The 22,690-nt window shown below is 38.7% G+C and overlaps 1 long non-coding RNA gene across 1 annotated transcript; it reads left to right on the top strand.

The window, feature by feature from the left end:
* The first annotated feature begins 1,666 nt into the window (after positions 1–1,666).
* LOC129652609 (uncharacterized) lies at positions 1,667–16,417 on the top strand. The gene is made up of 3 exons (XR_008714617.1): positions 1,667–1,784; positions 14,794–14,835; positions 15,537–16,417. It is a non-coding gene; the product is annotated as an uncharacterized LOC129652609 (long non-coding RNA).
* Positions 16,418–22,690: the final 6,273 nt, after the last annotated feature.

The following is a 22,690-nucleotide window of genomic DNA, read 5'->3' as shown; positions in this document are numbered from 1 at the left end:
TGGAATCACCTTAGCACATTTTAGACATTAGGACTGTTACTTGGCAACTCGGTATGCTGAGGGACAGTGTAGGGATATGACAGAAGTAGGAAGGCACAGGGCTGGTGAGAGAGCAACAGGTGATTCAGGATATAGATGGTCGAAGTAGCATAAGATAGGACTAGGCATCTAGACTGGAGGTCAACCTGTTTGGTCTGAAGCGCCAGCGTTGTAGCCACGCGTTCCGGGAAACAGACTCACTCAGAAGGACGATGCAGATAGTGGAGTGCAGTTTATTACACCGGCGGGCCCAAGGCAGAGTCTCCTCTTAGCCAAGGACCCTGACCAGCATTTGTGAAAATCTTTTATACCCCATGTGTCCATGTGCTAACCCACCACTCCAAATTCCTTGAGACTTAAATAAACCAAGGAAAATACAATCCCAATAACCCCATCATTCACGTGCTATGTGCTCATGTGCTCAAACACTCAAACAATTAGCCAATAATAAATAAACCCAAGATTACACTCTGAAAGATACAGAAAAATTTATGGCCTGTCTGGAGGAAGGGGTGATTAGTGTATGTTTTCTCTTAGGTGATGAGTAACCTAGATACGATCTTCAAAGTTCCCCTGTCTGGAGGGGGTCTTATCCTTTTGTTGTTGTTTTCATAGGCACTAAACGCAGAGTTCAGAGTCCATTGGAAAGGTGGCTGAGCATGATCAGCATGAACAGGCCTAAGAGGGAGTCCAGGCCCTATGAATTCCTTCTTCAGCATAGCTACTTGTTACTTTATTCACAGAACCTGGGGTGAGGTGTGTGTTGAAGAGTTTTGAATCCAGTCGTTCCCTACCATGAGCCTGTGTGCTAAGTCACTTCAGTTGTGTCTGACTCTCCATGAAATTCTCCAGAGAAGAATACTGGAGGGTTTGCCATGCCCTCCTCCAGGAGATCTTCCCGACCCAGGGATCGAACCCACATCTCCTATGGCTCCTGCATTGCAAGTGTATCCTTTGCCGCTCAACCTGAGGAAGCCCATTCCCCACCATACTCTGGGTAAAAGCTAAGCCTCCAGAAGTCACCAGGTACTGTTGTACCCTCTGCCCTCAAAGGCAAGCACAACTCTGGTGCCTCTTTCTACGCTTTTGTTCAGTCTCTTCTCTTTGAAATCTTTCTCTGACTATCTGCCTGGAAATCCCTGTGTATCTTAAGATCCAGTTCAAATGCCACATACCTTTTGTTGTTCTTTTCCTTGAAACCTCTCTACTTTGCATTTCTTTAAATGCATAATTCAATCCTACACATTTCTATTATATAATTATACTGTTGAGGAGGGGAAGTTTCCCCTCTACCTCTCTGAAGTTCTTGTATCTGGACTAATAATACTGACAGAAGACAGATTAATAAGAGAAAAAGAAACAAATGTTTATTCATGCATACAGAGTTCCTGTAGAAATGGAACCTAAGAAGTGGTCAAACCAGGCAGCTTTTGTGCTTTTTAGGTAAAGAAATAATAAATTTGTGAAGTATTGACAGGACAAAAATTTTAGGCTTTAGGTGCTTAATTAGAACAGGATTTAAGGAAAGTTTAGGCTTGGGTAGTAAATTGGTAAAGATTAACGAGATTAGCTCTGGGTGTTCTTTGGAAGAAACAATGCTAAAGCTGAAACTCCAGTACTTTGACCACCTCATGTGAAGAGTTAACTCATTGGAAAAGAGTCTGATGCTGGGACGGATTGGGCGCAGGAGGAAAAGGGGATGACAGAGGATGAGATGGCTGGATGGCATCACCGACTCGATGGACGTGAGTTTGAGTGAACTCCGGGAGTTGGTGGGGGACAGGGAGGCCTGGCGTGCTGCGATTCATGGGGTTGCAAAGAGTTGGACACGACTGAGTGACTGAACTGAATGAGATTAGCAAGGTTTGTTTATACAGGCTTCTCAGCCCTGAATTCCATGTCTGGTGATAAAAGTGTCTTACTTTCCAGCACAGGGAGGGCACGTTTCACATGGGAGATTTTTTTTAGCTTTCAGGAAGAGAGAGAGGAGGGTCAAATGATGATGTCAAACTCGTCGTTTCTTAATTTCCTTTAATTTGAAATAATATGCCATAAAGGTGTATTTTGGGATGGCCTGCCCATGACCCCAGCAGTATTAACCCTTGATTTTGTCATATTGAAAAGGAAAAGTTAAAATTCTACCTAACCTCCTGCTCCTTCTGCCTCTGTAACTCAGCTTGCTCCTTGCAAAGTCTGGATCACGTAGGTCACATAGTCTCAGAAAGTGGAAATTCATGATACTAAGAACAGGAGCTTATCTCACTCATCCTTGTCCTGTTCTTTGCAATCGCCCAGCCCCTGCAAACCGGCTTAATCATGCCTGTCCATGTATAAAAACTCTGTAACCCCTTTGTTCCGGGCTCAGAGCTTAGAGTGTTAACTCCTCTGGGCCCACTGGCATAATAAACCTGAGTTCTCCAGCTCTTTGAATGTGGTGCTTGGTTTCTTGATTACTGGTTTCTGCAGCAATATTAACTAAGGAAATTGGTATGAAACTCCTCATTTATAAAATGAGACATTTTAGCAGTACCCATGTCATACAAGTCTTGGGAGAATTAATTGAAATAACCTATATAAAGTGTTAAAGCGGTGTCTGTCATGTGTTCTGCAGACACTAGCCATTAACTGCTACTATATGGCACTTACTATCTTGAACTAAAGTCATTGGTTTGTATCTGTTTTACTAACTAAACAGTGACTTTTTAAAGAAGGAAATGTGCTTAAGTATAAATGGAGAATGTACCAAGAACAGGGAGTTGTGTGTAGTTGTTAGGAAATGCCAAGTAGATTTGATGAAAATATAAAAGTAAAAATTCTAGGGCAATGCTTTCTAGCCTGGAATTAATTAGTGATATGAGAAATCAGGATGATAAGAACCAAGTGTTTTGTGAGGGTGTCTTTCTAGGACCTATACCACATAGACTGCTTTTCTGTCAAGAGTAGAAGAGTTTGCAAATCCCGTATTTTGTACATAATGTATTGGTTTGCTAGGATTGCTGTAACAAAGCACCACAGCTATGAATCCAAGCTCGGTCTGCTCATCACCTGAGAGGCCAATAATTTGGAGAAAAGATGTTGAGGTAAAGAATAGCGGCCTTTATTTGGAAAGCCAGCATCTGAGAAGACGGTGGGGTAGCGCCCTAGTGTACCAGCTTATTGGGGTCTGGATGCCAGTTTCTTTTATAGAACAGAGTGGGCAAGGAGGTGAGGAAGTAAAGTAAAAAGGCCATTAGTCTTGCCAAATAACTCGAGGCTTGGCCAGCATGGGGAGGGGGTGCGTAAATTTCTTCTTTTCTGCAGCCATTCACTGGTGAGCAGGGTTCAAAAGTCTTCATGTGAGCTGAACAAAGGCACTTTAGAACAAAGGTACTTTATTTTAACTTTCAGGAGACTGGCAGTTTTCCCTAGGCAGGCTGTTATGTATGCTTATAGCTACAGACAGCATCCTTTCAGTGATTATAGTAACAAAAGCAACAAAAAGCAAAGGTTAAATAAAGGAGACAGATCTAACAATGAAATCAGGTTTTGCTCTTCCCTGTGACACCACCACCTAAGTGTATCAAACAGAAATTTCTGGTCTCACGGTTGTGGAGGCTAGAAGTCAAAAATCAAGGTGTCAGCAGAGTAGGTTACCTCTGAGGGCTGTAAGGAACAGTCTGTTTCATTGTGCTTCTCTAGCTGTTGGCAACCTTTGGTATTTCCAGGCTTGTAGAAGCAAAACCTGAATATTCCTTCATCTTCACATGATGTTCTCCTTATAGTATATGTGTGTCAGGGTCCAAATTTCCCCTTTACCTAAAGGCACCAGTCATATTGGATTAGGGTCCACTTGAGTGGCCTCATTTTAACTAATCATATCTGCAATAAAACTTTCACACTTCAACCTACAACACAGGATGGATATTGTTACACAGGATGTCCTATGTAAATTATTCTCTGTTCAAATAATGCTACGTTGGAAAAACAAATCAACTCCCAAGGCCATTCTACTCAAGGGTCATTGAGATTTCTCAGATCTAGAAGAACATACCCTATTTTCATGATGCATTTTCTTCTGTATCTTATTTTCATAAAAGCTTGAGTCTGCTCTCTGCTTTTACAAGAAGACTTAATGGACACATTAGAGTCCCAAGGAATTCTGCACAAGTATAATGAGAATACATATTTAGGTATAATGAGAATATTTGTTTCACAGAGTGGCACTAGTTTAATGTAAATTCTGCTGAATGACTAGGCCAAGGGAATTATTAAGTTGCTATTGCAGAATATGTTTGGATAAATTTTAACTCACAGTATTTACCCTGGCAGCAGAAACATTTTTCTTAAAGTTGAATTAAGAGAAAGGACATTGAAATTATGTATTGTAGTAAACCTTGCTTTTGACATTTGATGTCTCTAAGAAATGGAATATTTCCTGCCAAATCAGTGAACAAGGATGTCACAGTCATCAGCAATTCCAAGCCTCCAGGGAACTCGAGAAGGAGGATACCTGTACAATCTGGCAGCCATTGAGCTATAGCCATTCCTTATGTGGAGCCCTGAGGAAGTCAGAATGTGAAAAATTGCCCCAGATAGCTAAGATGCATATGAAAGGAATGATTTCGGCAAGCCCAGACACTTGAATCTTCCCATACATAGAAAAACCCTAAATTCCTTTAACTTGAGATAACTAGTTTTCTTTATTTCACAAAAATACTTCTGATGCTTGGACTACCTGCCCTTTGTTGCCAACTTCTATTATGTATAAAATGATGCCTCCCCCTGCCTTTTCAAAGCAGTTCTCTCAAGGCTACTTGAGATGCTGTCTCCCAGGCTTCGTATCCTAAAAATTCCCACCGAATAAGACACAACTCTAAATTTTTAGATTGTGGCTATTTTTTTAGTTGACATCTCTTAGGGACACAATGCAGAGCTGAGGAACATTAGATCAAGTTGCAGAGCTCTGCATAATTCGCTGGTATCCAGTGAATACCAGTTTCAGCAGTCATTTACTCTGCAGCTTTGGTATGACATATCTGTATGCAATCCTTTTTTCTTTTTTTCTCTCTCTCTTTTTTTTCTGTTACGCACCAACCTTAATGAGTTTCTGAAAACAGTTCTACCATAGAAGACTAGGGTGATTTGGTTGAAGATTTGGGCAATTGTGATGTGTTTGTCTTGTGTTCTTTTATAATATTCACAGGTGTAATCACAAAGATTACAAAGACTTTATTTTTTGGGGGGCCCAAGAACTCCGGGAGTTGGTGATGAACAGGGAGGCCTGGCGTGCTGCCATCCATGGAGTCGCAAAGAGTCGGACACGACTGAGCGACTGAACTGAACTGAAATCACTGCAGATGGTGACTGCAGTCATGAAATTAAAAGATGCTTGCTCCTTGGAAGAAAAGTTATGACCAACCTAGACAGCATATTAAAAAGCAGAGATGTTACTTTACCAACAAAGGTCTATCTAGTCAAAGCTATGGTTTTTGCAATAGTCCTATATGGATGTGAGAGTTGGACTATAAAGAGAGCTGAGCACTAAAGAATTGATGCTTTTGAACTGTGGTGTTGGAGAAGACTCTTGAAAGTCCCTTGTACTGCAAGGAGATCCAACCAGTCCATCCTAAAGAAAATCAGTCCTGAATATTCATTAGAAGGACTGATGCTGAAGCTGAAACTCCAATACTTTGGCCACCTGATGCAAAGAACTGACTCATTTGAAAAGACCCTGATGCTAGGAAAGATTGAATGCAGGAGGAGAAGGGGATAACAGAGGCTGAGATGGTTGGATGGCATCACCTACTCAATGGACATGAGTCTGAGTAAACTCCATGAGTTGGTGGTGGACAGGGAAGCCTAGTGTGCTGCAGTCCATGGGATTGTAGAGTTGCACTCGACTGAGCAACTGAACTGAACTGAATCACGAATATGAGGATTGCAGTCATTCTATAAAATTGAATGTGAGTGTTAAAATCATCTCCATTTTACAAATAAAGCAATGGATGCATAAAGAGTTTTTGTGAGTTCCTCAAACACCTATGTTTAACAAGTGACAAAGCCAGAACGTGTACTTCTGAATCCATTTACATGACCACTAAACTATTATAATTTTTACTTTGTGAGATAATTTAATCTTTTTTAAAATTTATTTTCTTTTTGGTTGTGCTGGGTCTTTGTTGCTGTGGGTAGGTATTCTCTAGTTGTGGTGGGCAGGGGCTAATCTCTGGTTGCAGTGTCCAGGCTTCTCATTGTGAAGCACAGACCCCAGGTTCCCAGGCTTCAGTAGTTGCAGCACATGGGCTCAGTAGTTATGGTGTGTGGGTTCCAGGGTGTGGGCTTCAGCAGTTGCCCCAGAGGGGCTAAGTGGTTGTGGCTCGTGGGCCATAGAATGTGTGAGCTTCAATAGTTGTGGTGCATGGCTGTAGTTGCTCTACAGCTTGTGGAATCTTGCGAGTAGAGATCACACCCATGTTCCCTGCGTTGTCAGGTGGACCTCCATCCATTGCACCATCAGTTGTTCAGTTGCTCAGTTAAGTCTGACTCTTTGTGACCCCATGGACTACACCATGGGAGGCTTCCCTGTCATCCGCTATCTCCTGGAGTTTGCTCAAACTCATGTCCTTTGAGTCGGTGATGCCATCCAACCATTTTATTCGATACCACCTTCTCCTCCTGCATTCAATCTTTCCCAGCATCAGGGTATTTTCCAATGAGTTGGCTCTTCACATCAGATGGCCAAAGTATTAGAGCTTCAGCATCAGTCCTTCCAGTGAATATTCAGGATTAATTTCCTTTAGGATTCACTGGTTTGATTTCCTTGCTGTCCTAGGGGCTCTCAAGAGTCTTCTCTAACACTACAGTTCAAAAGTATCAATTCTTCAGTGCTCAGCCTTCCTTGTGATCCAACTCTCACATCTGTACATGACTACTAGATAAACCTTAGCTTTGACAATACAGATCTTTGTTGGCACACTGATGTCTCTGCTTTTCAATACATTCTCTAGGTTTGTCATAGGTTTTCTTCTAAGGAGCAAGTGTCTTTTAATTTCACGGCTGCAGTCACTGTCTGCAGTGGTTTTGGAGCCCAAGAAAATAAAGTCTGTCACTGTTTCCATTGTTTGCCCATCTATTTGCCATTAAGGTGATGGGACCATATGCAATGATCTTAGCTTTTTGAATGTTGAGTTTTAAGCCAGCTTTTTCACACTCCTTTTTTACCTTCATCAAGAGGCTCTTTAGTTCTTCACTTTCTGCCATAAGGGTGGTATCATCTGCATATCTGAGGTTATTTCTCCCAGCAATCTTGATTCCAGCTTAAGCTTCATCCACCCTAGCATTTTGCATGAGGTACTCTGCAGATGAATTAAATAAGCAGGGTGACAATATACAGCCTTGATGTACTCCTTTCCCAATTTGGAACCAGCCCATTGTTCTAATTTGGAATCAGCCCGTGGTTCTAATTGTTGCTTCTTGACTTGCATAGAGGTTTTGTAGGAGGCAGGTAAGGTGGTCTGGTATTCCCACCTGTTTCAGAATTTTTCACTGTTCATTGTGATCCACACAATCAAATGTTTTAACGTAGTCAATGAAGCAGAAGTATATGTTTTTCTAGAATTCTCTTGCTTTTTCTATGATCCAGCGGATGTTGACAATTTGATCTCTGGATCCTCTGCCTTTTCTAAATCTAGCTTGTACATCTGGAAGTTCTCAGTCACATACTGTTGAAGCCTCGCTTGAAGTATTTTGTGCATTATGTTGCTAACATGTGAAATGAGTGTTAACTGTGTGGGAGAAGGAAATAGCAACTCACGCCAGTACTCTTGACTGAAAAATCCCATGGACAAAGGAGCCTGGTAGGCTACAGTCCATGGGGTCACGAAGAGTCGTGCATGACTGAGTGACTTCACTTCACTTGTGAACGTTCTTTGGCATTGCCTTTCTTTGGGATTGTAATGAAAACTGACCTTTTCAAGTCCTGTGGCTGCTGCTGAGTTTTCCAAATTTGCAGGCATATTGAGTGCAATGCTTTAAAAGCATCATCTTTTAGGATTTGAAATAGCTCAACTGGAATTCCATCACATACCACAAGGGAAATTCTAATTCCATATAATCTTAAATTGATAAATCAAATAATGTATAAAAGCTGACTTAAAAGGAAAAGTAAGTTCATGCTGAAATTTTAACCAGAAACAATTAGAGGAGTTGAACAATTATTCAGAAATGTTCTTTGAGCTTTTACCTTGTGCCAGGCCCTGTGCTACTTCTGGGTTTTTTGGTGTGAATAAGGCAAACAGTAGGTGAGCTCTTAGGTACCTGAATTTGAGGTCAAAGAAGGGAAGGAGCAGTAAAATGGAAGCAAAAAAAATTTTCTTCAATATTAAAAAAAGGAAGTAAAAGAGATGATATGACCCAAAGTTTCCTGGCAGAGAGATTGCTTTAAATAGGGTGTTGGAAGTTCCCTTTGAGAAAGTGATATTTGGGGTGAAACTTTAATTATATAATTTTGGTTATAGGAGACACCTAAGGGAAGAGTGCTTAAATCAGTGAGTAAAGCAAATAAAGGGGTAACTTGCTTGGTGTTTGCAACAAATATTAGAGAACTCTGCATTGCTCCCAATTATCAGGATCAATTTCAGGAGACTTAAGATTGAGGACAGATTATTTCTGCTTGTTCCTTGAATGCCATGACATAAGTCTTAACAGTAAAATGGGAGGTCACCAGCTTGTGGTTCCATTTTAATTAAATTTGGGGCTCTTAGGACTCTAAGACAAGAGATCAAGCTCTCCTTGAAAACCAATTAGGGTGATTTCTAAGTAATCAATAGAGGGTGATCTTTCTTATGTACAAGTGTCTAGATATTTTGCCTACTTATAGAGCAATGTGTCATCATATAGTTATGCAGTCTCTTTATGCATATATAATTATATTACATATTTAATTTTACATTGAATAAACTGACACCTGCACTTTTAGTCTTCTAGACTCTGTTCTACTTATTCTTTTTCTTATAACATTTATCACTGTCTAACATTCAATATAATTCACGTATTTGACCATTTTTACTTATGGGTTTCCATGCTCTACAGAGTATGAACTCCACAAGTACAGAAATTATCTTGCTTTGTTCAGTAATGTAGGATCCAGAAAAAATGCTTGATACATGGCAGGTAGTTTATAGATGTTGAATAAATTAACAAATTAATAAATGAATTAAAATGATGTTTAGAAACTGGATGCAGATTCAAAACTGTGTGTGTGTGCGTACATATATATATACACACACACACACACGGAAGGAAAATGAAAGGGATGAGTATTCTAGAGAGATTCCTATAGTTGAATTAGGTCATCTCTTAAGCTGTCTTAAGGTTTAACAATCTATAATTATATGTCACAACAGTTTAGTTTAATACCTACCTTTAAACACACTAAATATATAATACATCCAAATATATATATATCAGTATATATATATGTATATATAAAGTACTCTAGGTTAATATTTTGTTAAATATTTTTTAGTTTTACTTTAAAATATTTTTATTCTCTTCATGAAACTCTAAAATGTATCCAGGCAAAATGAATGAGCTTTACATTTTTGGTAGCAATTTGTTCTTTGAGATTTTATAAATTCTCTGGGAATTTAGACTTAAAGAAAAATAATTTAATTGAGTTGATTGTATTTGCTTTGTGAATGTGCAAATACACATTGCACATTCACATATTGTACTGAAAACATCATTTTATGAAAGGCAAAGTCAGCCTATACTACGTTTAAACTTGGAAACATTAGTTTATAAAGTTTATTCTCAGTCTATGTAACTGTCCATATAAAAAAGAACAGTCCTTGTCCTCCTATAACAATATACATGATAAATTTTATTTCTTTATGATTAAAACTGTCCCTACTTATATCTGAAATTTATACTTTCATACCAACTTAGCAGATCTTTTAAGAGAGAAATCATCTACAGTCAATATGCTCAAGTATTAACAACTTAGTGCAGCGTTGAAATAGGAATCAAAATCTAAACTCTAACTGAAGCCTTTAGCATGTTATTTTTCCCTTTCTTAATTTTTTCCATTTACAAAGAATGTTTGTACTGTGCTTTACCCTCAGAATAAGTGTTACCTCCAGAAACACACATTATCATATATGTACTGTGACTCATGCTCTTTTGAAAGCAGAACAATACTCATAATTGAGGACATATTTTACAGAAGTTTCTAAAAATAAGAATTTGGTTAAGATTTATTTATTATGATTATGGCCACTCTTATTTACACATAGAAACTTTTACAGAATGAAATATTTGACTAAGAACATTTTGGACTAAAAATGTCTTTTTTCTGCAAACCTGTAAATCTTTTGGAAACATCTGTATCCTGTTTCTGACTCACTAATGCTCATAAAGTAAATCAATCTGATATGTATCATGTTGGTTTGATGGCTGGGGAGAGTCTTAAGTGATACTTGGAGACATGTTTTTATTCTGTTTATATGTTTAGACTCCTTAGAGACAAAGAAGTAAGCATATTCTGCCAGAAATGACCATGAGAAATCATAATAATTTTAAGGCAAACCAAATTTTATGCTACTTTTTTTGTTCCAATATCAATAAAACTAAAAGATGATTAGTAAAATCACAATGATAAAAACAGTTAAAAGGAGAGATTCTGGAGCCAAATTCTTTGAATTTTAATACAGAAACAGTTAGTAGCTGCATAATTTTAGGGAACTTATTATTCCTCTCAGTTTTCTCATCTCTAAAATGGGTTAACAATAGTACCTGTTACTTGGTGTTTTGTTGAAGAGTGAATAAATTAAATTAGGCTTTATTTAGAAACATATCCAGGTTTTTATTAGCATATGAAGACTTAGAGGAAGGTGGTTAATTAATTTCTGTAACTCCAGGCAAGCCCCTGACTTCTCTGCCTCTGAGGTTCTTCATCTACAAAAGAGAGAAAAGTGGGCTGGAATCTTTTCTCAGAGAAATGAGAAGGCTCTGTCTTGAGCAAAGAAGGCTTCAGGACTCCAGTTCCTGTGCTTTCAAAGAGCTCTGGGCCAATATTGGAGCTGGATGGGAAAAAAAAAAAAAAAATATATATATATATATATATATATATATAGTTGTTGTTGTTCAGTTGCTCAGTCATATCTGACTCTTTGTGACCTCATGGACTGCAGCGCGCCAGGCTCCTCTGTCTTCTACCACCTCCCAGAGTTTGCTCAGATTCATGTCCATTGAGTTGGTGATGCTGTCTAACCATCTCATCTTCTACCACCCTCTTAGCCTTTTACCTTCAATCTTTTCCATCATTAGTGTCTTTTCCAATGGGCTGACTTTCCGCCTCAGGTAACCATAGCAACATAATACATAAAATATTTAATAAGAATATGGATACTACTGTGGCATTTTAGAAACCTTGGAAAGAGAACATAGAAGAAAAGCTGTGTCCCAGTATCAAAGACAGGTATTCATATCTGAAAGAAACTCACTGAGGCTGTGGAAATTGCCATAATTACTAAATTAACTTCTCTAATAAGTAGAAAATGTATTTTGCAAGATGTAGGGAATGGTGAGACATGTTCTTCAAAGTATTTTATTTTATGCCAGCCAGAATGTAAGACATAACTAAGCACATTTTAGCCTATGCAGAAAAGTCAGTTCTCAGATAAGAATAACTCAGCAATATTTAAGACCTTGCTTTTCTCCTTCTCTATATAACTGAATGCATATTACTCAAGAAGACTGGCCACAATGACCCTTTTGTGAAATATCTGTGCCAGAATAGAAAATTCCTTTTCCTAAAAATGCCAGTGGACCTATAGGCTGTTATTGATGGAAATACAACATATGCTCTCTAGAAAGACATAATAATATCCATGGCCAGGCGAACTTAGGGAGACTGAACAAGGCAAGATTAAGCAGGTTTATTTGTGGTTTATCAGGATCTCTGATACATGCTTGACAACCATAATGCACAGTGTGTTCTGTATTTATGGAATACGTCTCATAGATGTGATCACATAAGGGAAAATGATTATAGTAAAAAGCCACTTGGCTTTTTGGAATCTGCCCAGTGTGGATTGAAGTTCTGCTTCTGTCTCTTATAACCTTAGGCAGATTACTTAACACTGAACCTCCATCTTCTCGTCTATAAATAAGAGGTATGGGTATATACCTTGCAATCCTGGATCATCATTGTCTTTTATATCTCATATGAAAGTGACTTGTAAATACATTGTTAACATTCAGAACAGACTTAACAGAAGATATTTTATGAATTTACTGTATCAGCACTGTATCTGAATATATAGCCTCAAAAGAACTTTTTAAAATTTAACCTAAGTTCTCTTCTGTGTTTCTTGACTTTTCTCACAGCTTCTGTCGGAAATCAGTTCTCTCCATTTTGACAGCTTCATATTTACTTCTCTGCTGATTACTCAAAAATCTACATCTAGAACTTTATCCTGGTCCTGCTTCATATTTCTAGCACCCTATTCAACATCTCTTTCTGGTTGTTTAGTTAAATCTCTAAATAATTTCAAATCTTTCATTTGTTGCGCCTTTTATCACCTTCTGTATATTATAGTTACCTTGAATTCATCATAACTGACCTGAGATTTATTTATTCATTTAAAACATATTTACTGAGGTAAAGAATCTGCTTGCAATGCAGATCCCGGTTTGATTCCTGGGTTGGGAAGATCTGTGGAGAAGGCATAGACTACCCACTCCAGTTTTCTTGGGCTTCCCTTGTGGCTCAGCTGGTAAAGAATCCACCTGCAGTGTGGGAGACTTGGGTTTGATCCCTGGGTTGGGAGGATACCCTGGAGAAGGGAAAGTCTACTCACTCCAGTATTCTGCCCTGGAGAATTCCATGGACTGTATGGTCCATGGGGTTATAAAGAATTGGACATGACTAGCGACTTTCTGGAGAAGGCAATGGCAACCCACTGCAGTTCTCTTGCCTGGAAAATCCCATGGACGGAAGAGCTGGGTGGGCTGCAGTCCATGGGGTCACAAAGAGTTGGACACAACTGAGCAACTTCACTTTCACTTTTCACTTTCATGCATTGGAGAAGGAAATGGCAACCCACTCCAGTGTTCTTTCCTGGAGAATCCCAGGGACAGGGGAGCCTGGTGGGCTGCCATCTGTGGGGTCGCACAGAGTCGGACACGACTGAAGCGACTTAGCAAGCAAGCAAGAGCGACTTTCCCTTTCACTACTAAGAATCATGCTCAACCATTAAGAAGTTTTTAAAACCTATCATAAATAAGATAATTTCAGTTGGCTAATAAGATATGAAACAAAATATATGTCCATGTAAAAAGCATAGTTGGGCTGAAAGAAGCACAAGCTAGAATCAAGATTGCTGGGAGAAATATCAATAACCTCAGATATGCAGATGACACCACCCTTATGGCAGAAAGTGAAGAGAAACTAATGAGTCTCTTGATGAAAGTGAAAGAGGAGAGTGAAATAGTTGGCTTAACGCTCAACATTCAGAAAACTAAGATCATGGCATCTGGTCCCATCACTTCATGGGATATAGATGGGGAAACAGTGGAAACAGTGTCAGACTTTATTTTGGGGGGCTCCAAAATCACCACAGATGGTGACTGCAGCCATGAAATTAAAAGACGCTTACTCCTTGGAAGGAAAGTTATGACCAACCTAGATAGCATATTAAAAAGCAGAGACATTGCTTTACCAACAAAGGTCCTTCTAGTCAAGGCTGTGGTTTTTCCAGTGGTCATGTATGGATGTGAGAGTTGGACTGTGAAGAAAGCTGAGTGCCAAAGAATTGATGCTTTTGAACTGTGGTGTTGGAGAAGACTCTTGAGAATCCCTTGGACTTCAAGGAGATCCAACCAGTCCATTCTAAAGGAGATCAGTCCTGGGTGTTCATTGGAAGGATTGATGCTAAAGCTGAAACTCCAGTACTTTGGCCACCTCATGGGAAGAGTTAACTCATTGGAAAAGACTCTGATGCTGGTAGGGATTGGGGGCAGTAGAAGAAGGGGATGACAGAGGATGAGATGGCTGGATGGCATCACTGACTCGATGGACATGAGTCTCAGTGAACTCCAGTAGTTGGTGATGGACAAGGAAGCCTGGCATGCTGCAACTCATGGGGTTGCAAAGAGTAGGACACGACTGAGCAACTGAACTGAACTGAACTGAAAAAGCATAACAGAATGCTGAGGACGTAAAGAGTAATAAATTGATATAAATAAACATCAATAATAAGTACACAAAGCAGTTAAATTATTAGTAATTATTTATTAGTATAGAATAATGTTATTAATTCTAATTATATTAGTGATATATTAATAAAGATGCTGCAGAATATTCAACAGAGGAATTTAACATGGTCTGACCATCTGGTTGCACTACCCCCACTTGTTTCCTTTTCCCTGAACTAACATAAAAAATCATTTGAAGGTTTTTAATCTAATCCTGTTGCTTCAGCCTCACTGTTTAAAACTTTTCTATGGCTCATCATTACAATTAGGGAAAGCTCAAATGCACTCTCTGCTTACAGAAATATTTGTAACCTGGACATTGCCTGCCTCTTGAACCCATGTTATATATCTCTCTTAAAAGATCTCTAAACTCCAGCTACACTAGACTTCCTGGGGTGGTGGTTCTTTATGAAAAATTTTCATTTGTTGGTTTTGCTTCTCAGAATGAATGTAACATCAATAGTACCAATTTGGAGTGGTTTCAGCCTTCTAATTAGATACCCTGTTTTTATCCAGGTCGAGCTACACCATTTGCAAATCCCAGTGTGAAATGAAAATGTAAGCTCATTTATTTAAAACAAATGTCTTTATAGAAATGGACTAATGTGTAAAGCTTTCTTCCTTTTCCTTGGGTCTTTTTCTCCACTCTTGGGGTCTCACAAGTGCTGTGTGTGAACAGGGTGGCAAAGATCGACAGATATGCACATTGTGCATCATTCCTTTGCTCATGTGCCTGCTACATTGTCCCATCAGACTTCAGTTACAAAACAAAGTCAAAACCAAAATTTTCAAGAATGTCAAGAAACAAAAGCAGAGAACTAACTTAATGCTTTGGGCCTTTTGGGGCTAAGTGTGGGCCCTTTCGAGGAAAGCTGTGCAGTTGCATGGGTCCCATACCCATGAAGCCGGCTCTTCTCCCTGCCAAACTTTAGATCATCTGTTCTTCTAAGTGCAGTATGAGTGATCCTTTAAATGCAATTCAGGTCATAGTCAATGACCTTTCCTCATCCTAAAAAAACATGCTTTACTCACCTTTTTATCACTAACACCTATTAAAATGTCTGACATACTGAAGATTTAATAAAGAATTGATGAGTAAATATTTAATATGATTAGGTTAAGTTAACAGATGAGTTTAAATGCAACAGTACATTGGGTTTCTTTGGCCTTTGTATTGACCATAACTCTTGGTTTTAAATGACAGAATTCAAATTTACATTGGCTTAAGGTCTGTCTAATCAAGGCTATGGTTTTTCCAGTGGTCATGTATAGATGTGAGAGTTGGACTGTGAAGAAAGCTGAGTGCCAAAGAATTGATGCTTTTGAACTGTGGTGTTGGAGAAGACTCTTGAGAGTCCCTTGAGCTGCAAGGAGATCCAACCAGTCCATTCTAAAGGAGATCAGTCCTGGGTGTTCTTTGGAAGGAATGATGCTAAAGCTGAAACTCCAATACTTTGGCCACCTCATGCGAAGAGTTGACTCACTGGAAAAGACTCTAATGCTGGGAGGGATTGGAGGCAGGAGGACAAGGGGACGACAGAGGTTGAGATGGCTGGATGGCATCACCGACTCGATGGACGTGAGTTTGAGTGAACTCCGGGAGTTGGTGATGGACAGGGAGGCCTGGCGTGCTGCAATTCATGGGGTCACAAAGAGTCAGACACAACTGAGTGACTGAACTGAACTGAAGGATATAAAAATATTATCCATCCATGTAACTATGAAGTCTTGAACTAATTTGTTTGCAAGTATAGCTGGTTTCAAAGACTCAAATTGCATACCTACAATCTCTTTCTGTTGAGTTTGTTCTCTTTAATGTTTTTATTCTCAAGAAAGAAATATTCACAGAATAGTCATGTTTGTCCCTTTTCGTTCTAGATTTTCATCCTATTATCTTTTTACTCAGTTAAATGAAAACTTTTCCATCTCAATACTTTGAACAGAACTATTAGACCTAACTCTAGTTGACCTAAATTAAATCACATGCCCATACCTGAACAAACAACTTTGATTCTGTTGGATCAAGTTTGGACCACCATAAGTGGTAAAGTTCCTTAAGTCTGGCATTGTTTAACCAGAATAGGGATGGGTTTGTGTATCTTCATCTTGCTCCATAAAGCCAAACTATTCTCTATGATGGCTGTACCAGTGCATCACACTAGTAACTTAATTTAGAAAAATTGTTAAACAAATATTTATGAGTATATTTGGGTAAAAAACCTTGGAAAGATACATATTTTGTTTATAGACTTATTACATCTCCAACCTGAAAAAAGAAAAGAAGCTCCTTGATTTGAGAATATCTAGAAGATCAAAGATATATGACAACAATGTCTATAGACCACAGAGTCTCTCATCATAAATGTGGGTGTCAAAATAAGTGGATACTAGCTACTCAGGAAGCAGGAACACTTGGTCTGTTTATCTAGATTTTCCCACTGGAGGTATCTGAGTTTATTTGGAAGTTGAAAACCTGTTGTAGAACAAGGAGTTGAAGCCCAATTACTACAAAGGATTTACTCAGTCAATGAAGGGTTCCTTTTCTATGCTCAAAAAGTTTTGTCCCTAAAAAGATAAGATAATATTATTGAACTCTGGGTTAAGCTCATAACACTTATTAAATATTTACTATGCAGCAGTCCATATGTTTATTCACATAATTTTTCATAACTCTGAGATAACAATAGTAATCAGTTTCAAATAACAACTGAAAACGTGTCTTAGAGAAGTTGAAGAATGCAAATCAGGTCAAATAAAGATGATGACAAAGATAAATACATTGCTTCCAGGACTATGAAAAGGATCTCCCTTATCCTTGTCCTTCTCTGTGCCCTTGAATCAGGCAAATTTTCTTACTTGCAGGAGCCCTCCTTGGTGTAAATATTATCAGTCTAATCCTCTGCTGAAGGGCATGTATGTCAGGTTATATACTTTCCACCTTTAGAATTTATTTAAAGTTGAGAGAAATTTGTATTTGAGACCTAACATAATTTTTTTTTCCCCTCTCCTTCTAGAAGTCTCATTTTCCTTTCCACTCCAAAGGCCTAGAGCAGTTATGATGCCAGGCACACTCTCTTCCTCATATACAATGAGGAGGGCTAGGCTGCATGGTGTCGTGTTCTCTGATATGTCTGTGTTTAGCAGATGACATGATCCTCTACATAGAAAACCCTAAAGACTCCACCAGAAAATTACTAGAACTAATCAGTGACTATAGTAAAGTTGCAGGATATAAAATCAACACACAGAAATCCCTTGCATTCCTATACACTAATAATGAGAAAACAGAAAGAGAAATTAAGGAAACAATTCCATTCACCATTGCAACGGAAAGAATAAAATACTTAGGAATATATCTACCTAAAGAAACTAAAGACCTATATATAGAAAACTATAAAACACTGGTGAAAGAAATCAAAGAGGACACTAACAGATGGAGAAATATATCATGTTCATGGATTGGAAGAATCAATATAGTGAAAATGAGTATACTACCCAAAGCAATCTATAGATTCAATGCAATCCCTATCAAGCTACCAACAGAATTCTTCACAGAGCTAGAACAAATAATTTCACAATTTGTATGGAAACACAAAAAACCTCGAATAGCCAAAGCGATCCTGAGAAAGAAGAATGGAACTGGAGGAATCAACCTACCTGACTTCAGGCTCTACTACAAAGCCACAGTTATCAAGACAGTATGGTACTGGCACAAAGACAGAAATGTAGATCAATGGAACAAAATAGAAAGCCCAGAGATAAATCCACACACATATGGACACCTTATCTTTGACAAAGGAGGCAAGAATATACAATGGATTAAAGACAATCTCTTTAACAAGTGGTGCTGGTAAATCTGGTCAACCACTTGTAAAAGAATGAAACTAGAACACTTTCTAACACCATACACAAAAATAAACTCAAAATGGATTAAAGATCTAAACCTAAGACCAGAAACTATAAAACTCCTAGAGGAGAACATAGGCAAAACACTCTCTGACATACATCACAGCAGGATCCTCTATGACCCACCTCCCAGAATATTGGAAATAAAAGCAAAAATAAACAAATGGGACCTAATTAACCTTAAAAGCTTCTGCACATCAAAGGAAACTATTAGCAAGGTGAAAAGACAGCCTTCAGAATGGGAGAAGATAATAGCAAATGAAGCAACTGACAAACAACTAATCTCGAGAATATACAAGCAACTCCTACAGCTCAACTCCAGAAAAATAAATGACCCAATCAAAAAATGGGCCAAAGGACTAAATAGACATTTCTCCAAAGAAGACATACAGATGGCTAACAAACACATGAAAAGATGCTCAACATCACTCATTCTCAGAGAAATGCAAATCAAAACCACTATGAGGTACCATTTCACACCAGTCAGAATGGCTGCGATCCAAAAGTCTACAAGTAATAAATGCTGGAGAGGGTGTGGAGAAAAGGGAACCCTCTTGCACTGTTGGTGGGAATGCAAACTAGTCCAGCCACTATGGAGAACAGTGTGGAGATTCCTTAAAAAACTGGAAATAGACCTGCCTTATGATCCAGCAATCCCACTGCTGGGCATACACACTGAGGAAACCAGAAGGGAAAGAGACACGAGTACCCCAATGTTCATCGCAGCACTGTTTATAATAGCCAGGACATGGAAGCAACCTAGATGTCCATCAGCAGATGAATGGATAAGAAAGCCGTGGTACATATACACAATGGAGTATTACTCAGCCATTAAAAAGAATACATTTGAATCAGTTCTAATGAGGTGGATGAAACTGGAGCCTATTATACAGAGTGAAGTAAGCCAGAAAGAAAAACACCAATACAGTATACTAACGCATATATATGGAATTTAGAAAGATGGTAACAATAACCCTGTGTACGAGACAGCAAAAGAGACCCTGATGTATAGAACAGTCTTATGGACTCTGTGGGAGAGGGAGAGGGTGGGAAGATTTGGGAGAATGGCATTGAAACATGTAAAATATCATGTATGAAACGAGTTGCCAGTCCAGGTTTGATGCACGATACTGGATGCTTGGGGCTAGTGCACTGGGACGACCCAGAGGGATGGAATGGGGAGGGAGGAGGGAGGAGGGTTCAGGATGGGGAACACATGTATACCTGTGGCGGATTCATTTTGATATTTGGCAAAACTAATACAATTATGTAAAGTTTAAAAATAAAATAAAATTAAAAAAAAATAAAAATAGAGGATGCCATAATCCACAAGAAGATTTACCAATAGTAGAATTGGGACATGGTAAAAGGTTACTAGGAAAGATTATTTGGGTGAACATACCATGCCAGCTTCTATTTTAAGTTGGCTCTGTTCACTGGTACTTGGTAGTATGGTTGATGACTTTTCCATGAGGAAAGATTTCTTTAGCAAAGATGCTTCACTTTTACTTAGATCTGCTTAGGATTTCCATGGTGGCTCAGACGGTAAAGCATCTGTCTACAATGTGGGAGACCCGGGTTTGATCCCTGGGTTGGGAATATCCCCTGCAAAAGGAAATGGCAGTCCACTCCAGTACTGTTGCCTGGAAAATCCCATGGACAGAGGAGCCTGGTAGGCTACAGTCCATGGGGTCGCAAAGAGTCGGACACGACTGAGCGACTTCACTTTCACTTTCAAGATGTCAGCTCAAAACTAGTGACTAAAATTCACATGAATGCTTTTTACCCATAAATTCTGGTCAATGACTAGAGTTCTTTTCATGACTTTAAATGTCTTTAATCATAGGTATAGGTTAATAAACCTGTGCTACTACCCTAAGCAATGATTTGGAGTCTTGGATATATCAGATAGATATATCTGATATTTAAACTCAAACAGGTGTTAGATTTGGGCTTTATTGTTAGAGGTTCTGATTTCAAATGAAGAGTTTACCACTTCCTAGTTTGGGATCCTGTGTAAGTCAGGTAGCCTCCCCAAGTCTCAGTTGCTTCTTCTTCACAGTTAGTATTGATTGTCATTATAACTACCGCTCAAGATTGTGAGGACAGTAAAATGTAGACCACATGAATGTGCTGCGAATACTTTAAATGCTAGATGCATTTCAAAAGAGGATTTCGTATTCTTAGCTTTTGTGTGCAGATGTTGGTATTATAATGAAAAGGTCCCTAGGCTTTGGAGATTGCCTGAATTCAGAAATAACTACATTTATATTCTGTGATGGGCAAACCACTTTCTTCTGTAAAGCCGATTAGAAACAACCCAGCACATAGTTTTATCATGTGCAGCAAATGAAATATATGTGTGGATCACTTGGCAAAACGCCTGGGACATAGTAGAGAGTAAATGAATGTTAGATGATGATGAGGATACTGAGAAATGTTTTCTAAGTTCTGCAGTCACCAAGCATTACTTTGTTACTTATAGGACACTGTTTCTAATAGTTATAATATATTAGCCAGGCAAAAAAAATGCTTTGAATATGAAAAATATTTCAAAATCTGCCAATTTTCATCTTTTAATCATAATTAATTTCATCAAGATACACAAAAGTATCCCTTTTCTGCTAAGCAAAATGCAAAGCTGTAAGTTTCAGATTAATAGATAATATCTGGGGGCTTCATCATTTAGATGGAGAAAAGGATGGCAGCCCACTCCAGTATTCTTGCCTGGAGAATCCCATGGACAGAGGAGGCTGGCAGGCTACAGTTCACAGGATCGCAAAGATTTGAACATGACTGAGTGACTGAGCCCACACAGTTACTTAGAATGCATTGTGGTTGATTTACTAAAGAGATGATTTATGTATATATGTATTCATCAAGGAAGACTTCATCTGTGTTTCGCCCAGACAGTTAGACTTTTATGGGATTTTGTTTTAAAACCATTAAGTCAGTTTTCCTTCTTCCTGGACTGATTTACCAGCAACATTAAACTAAACTCCAGTAAGTTAAGGGAATTAAAATCATGTTAAAAGGATTCATCACTTTTTGCACAGATGTCAAATGGGTTTCAACTCATTACTCAAACCCAATTGAGACTGCCTGCCTGGATTGTGGTGCTGAAAAGAAATCTGAGTTCTTGGAAAAACTGAGTATCATGATGGAAGAGAGCTATGTGCCATGGGAATGTGGGTATCACAAGTGGAACTATGTAATCACAGATTTGTCACCTCTGATTTGTATAGCATAGAATGGATAAATGGAGGCTTAGAGCTTCTCATAACATCCAGAAGAAATAGCTTCTTGATATCATCCACAGAGATAGTCTCTACAAATGAGTTTTATTTCACAGTATTTGTCAATATTAAGCTTAATTCCCAAGGAAGAACTGAAAGTTGTAGAAATATACACTTGACTTTTTTTTTTTTTTTTTTTTGCAAATGGCTGATTCTAGCAGCAACTTTTACTTTAGGAAAGTTTTTGTTATTTCTTTGTTGTTTATTTGGCTTTATTTCCATTTTAAATAGACTTTATTTTTTAGAGCAGCTTTACGTTCACAGCAAAACTGAGCAGACTATACAGAGATTTCTCATTTTCCATGTACAGCCTACTCCCACCACACACATCATCCATTATCAACCCTCTGCACCAGAGTGGTACCTATGTTACCATCAGTGAACCTACACTGATTCATCATTATCCCTCAAAATCCATCGTTTACTTTAGGGTTTACTCTTGTTGAACTATTAAACTACACTGTTTGTATTTTGCTGCGTGTTTGTGCATGTGTGCATGCTAAGTCACTTTAGTTGTGTCCAACTCTTTGAGACCCCATGGACTATAGTCTGCCAGGCTCCTCTGTCCATGGGATTCTCCAGGCAAGGATACTGGAGTGAGTTGCCATGCCCTTCTCCAGGGTATCTTCCTGACCCAAGGATCAAACCCATCTCTCTTATGTCTCCTGCGTTGGAGAGCTGCACAGCACTGTGGGGATTGTCCCACTTGGTCTTTCTTCTGCCCTGATTCCTTTCATTGTTGTCAGGTCTGCATCTGAGGTCTTTCTCTGCCCACTCCTGCTTCCGTCTTTATCTTTCATAGGTGTTACCTGTAACAAATCTCCTGTACCTCTAAATCTGTCTTGGTATCTGCTTCATGGAAGACCCAAATTGACACAGTGAATCTTGAAATGATATCAAACGACCCTGAAAGAATTTATTATTTCTAGTCTGAAAAAGGGTATTATTTCTTGGCTTAGATATGAGAGCTGACCCTTGAATAGCATGGGTTGAACTGTGTGGGTCCACTTATATCTGGATTTTTTTCAATAGTAAAGACTAGATAACTACATGTCCTGAAGCTGGTTAAATCTGCAGATGCTGTATTGTAGATATGGAGGAATTGCATATACAAAGGGCCAGCTACACATTTTAAGTGAATTTTATCTGTGTGGAGGACTGGCACCCCTTATACTCTATGTTCAAGGGTCAACTGTGCTTTATACATTCAC

The sequence above is a fragment of the Bubalus kerabau genome, chromosome 5, assembly GCF_029407905.1.
Source record: "Bubalus kerabau isolate K-KA32 ecotype Philippines breed swamp buffalo chromosome 5, PCC_UOA_SB_1v2, whole genome shotgun sequence".
Taxonomy (NCBI): Eukaryota; Metazoa; Chordata; class Mammalia; order Artiodactyla; family Bovidae; genus Bubalus; species Bubalus kerabau.
This window is presented reverse-complemented; position numbering and strand designations above follow the sequence as displayed.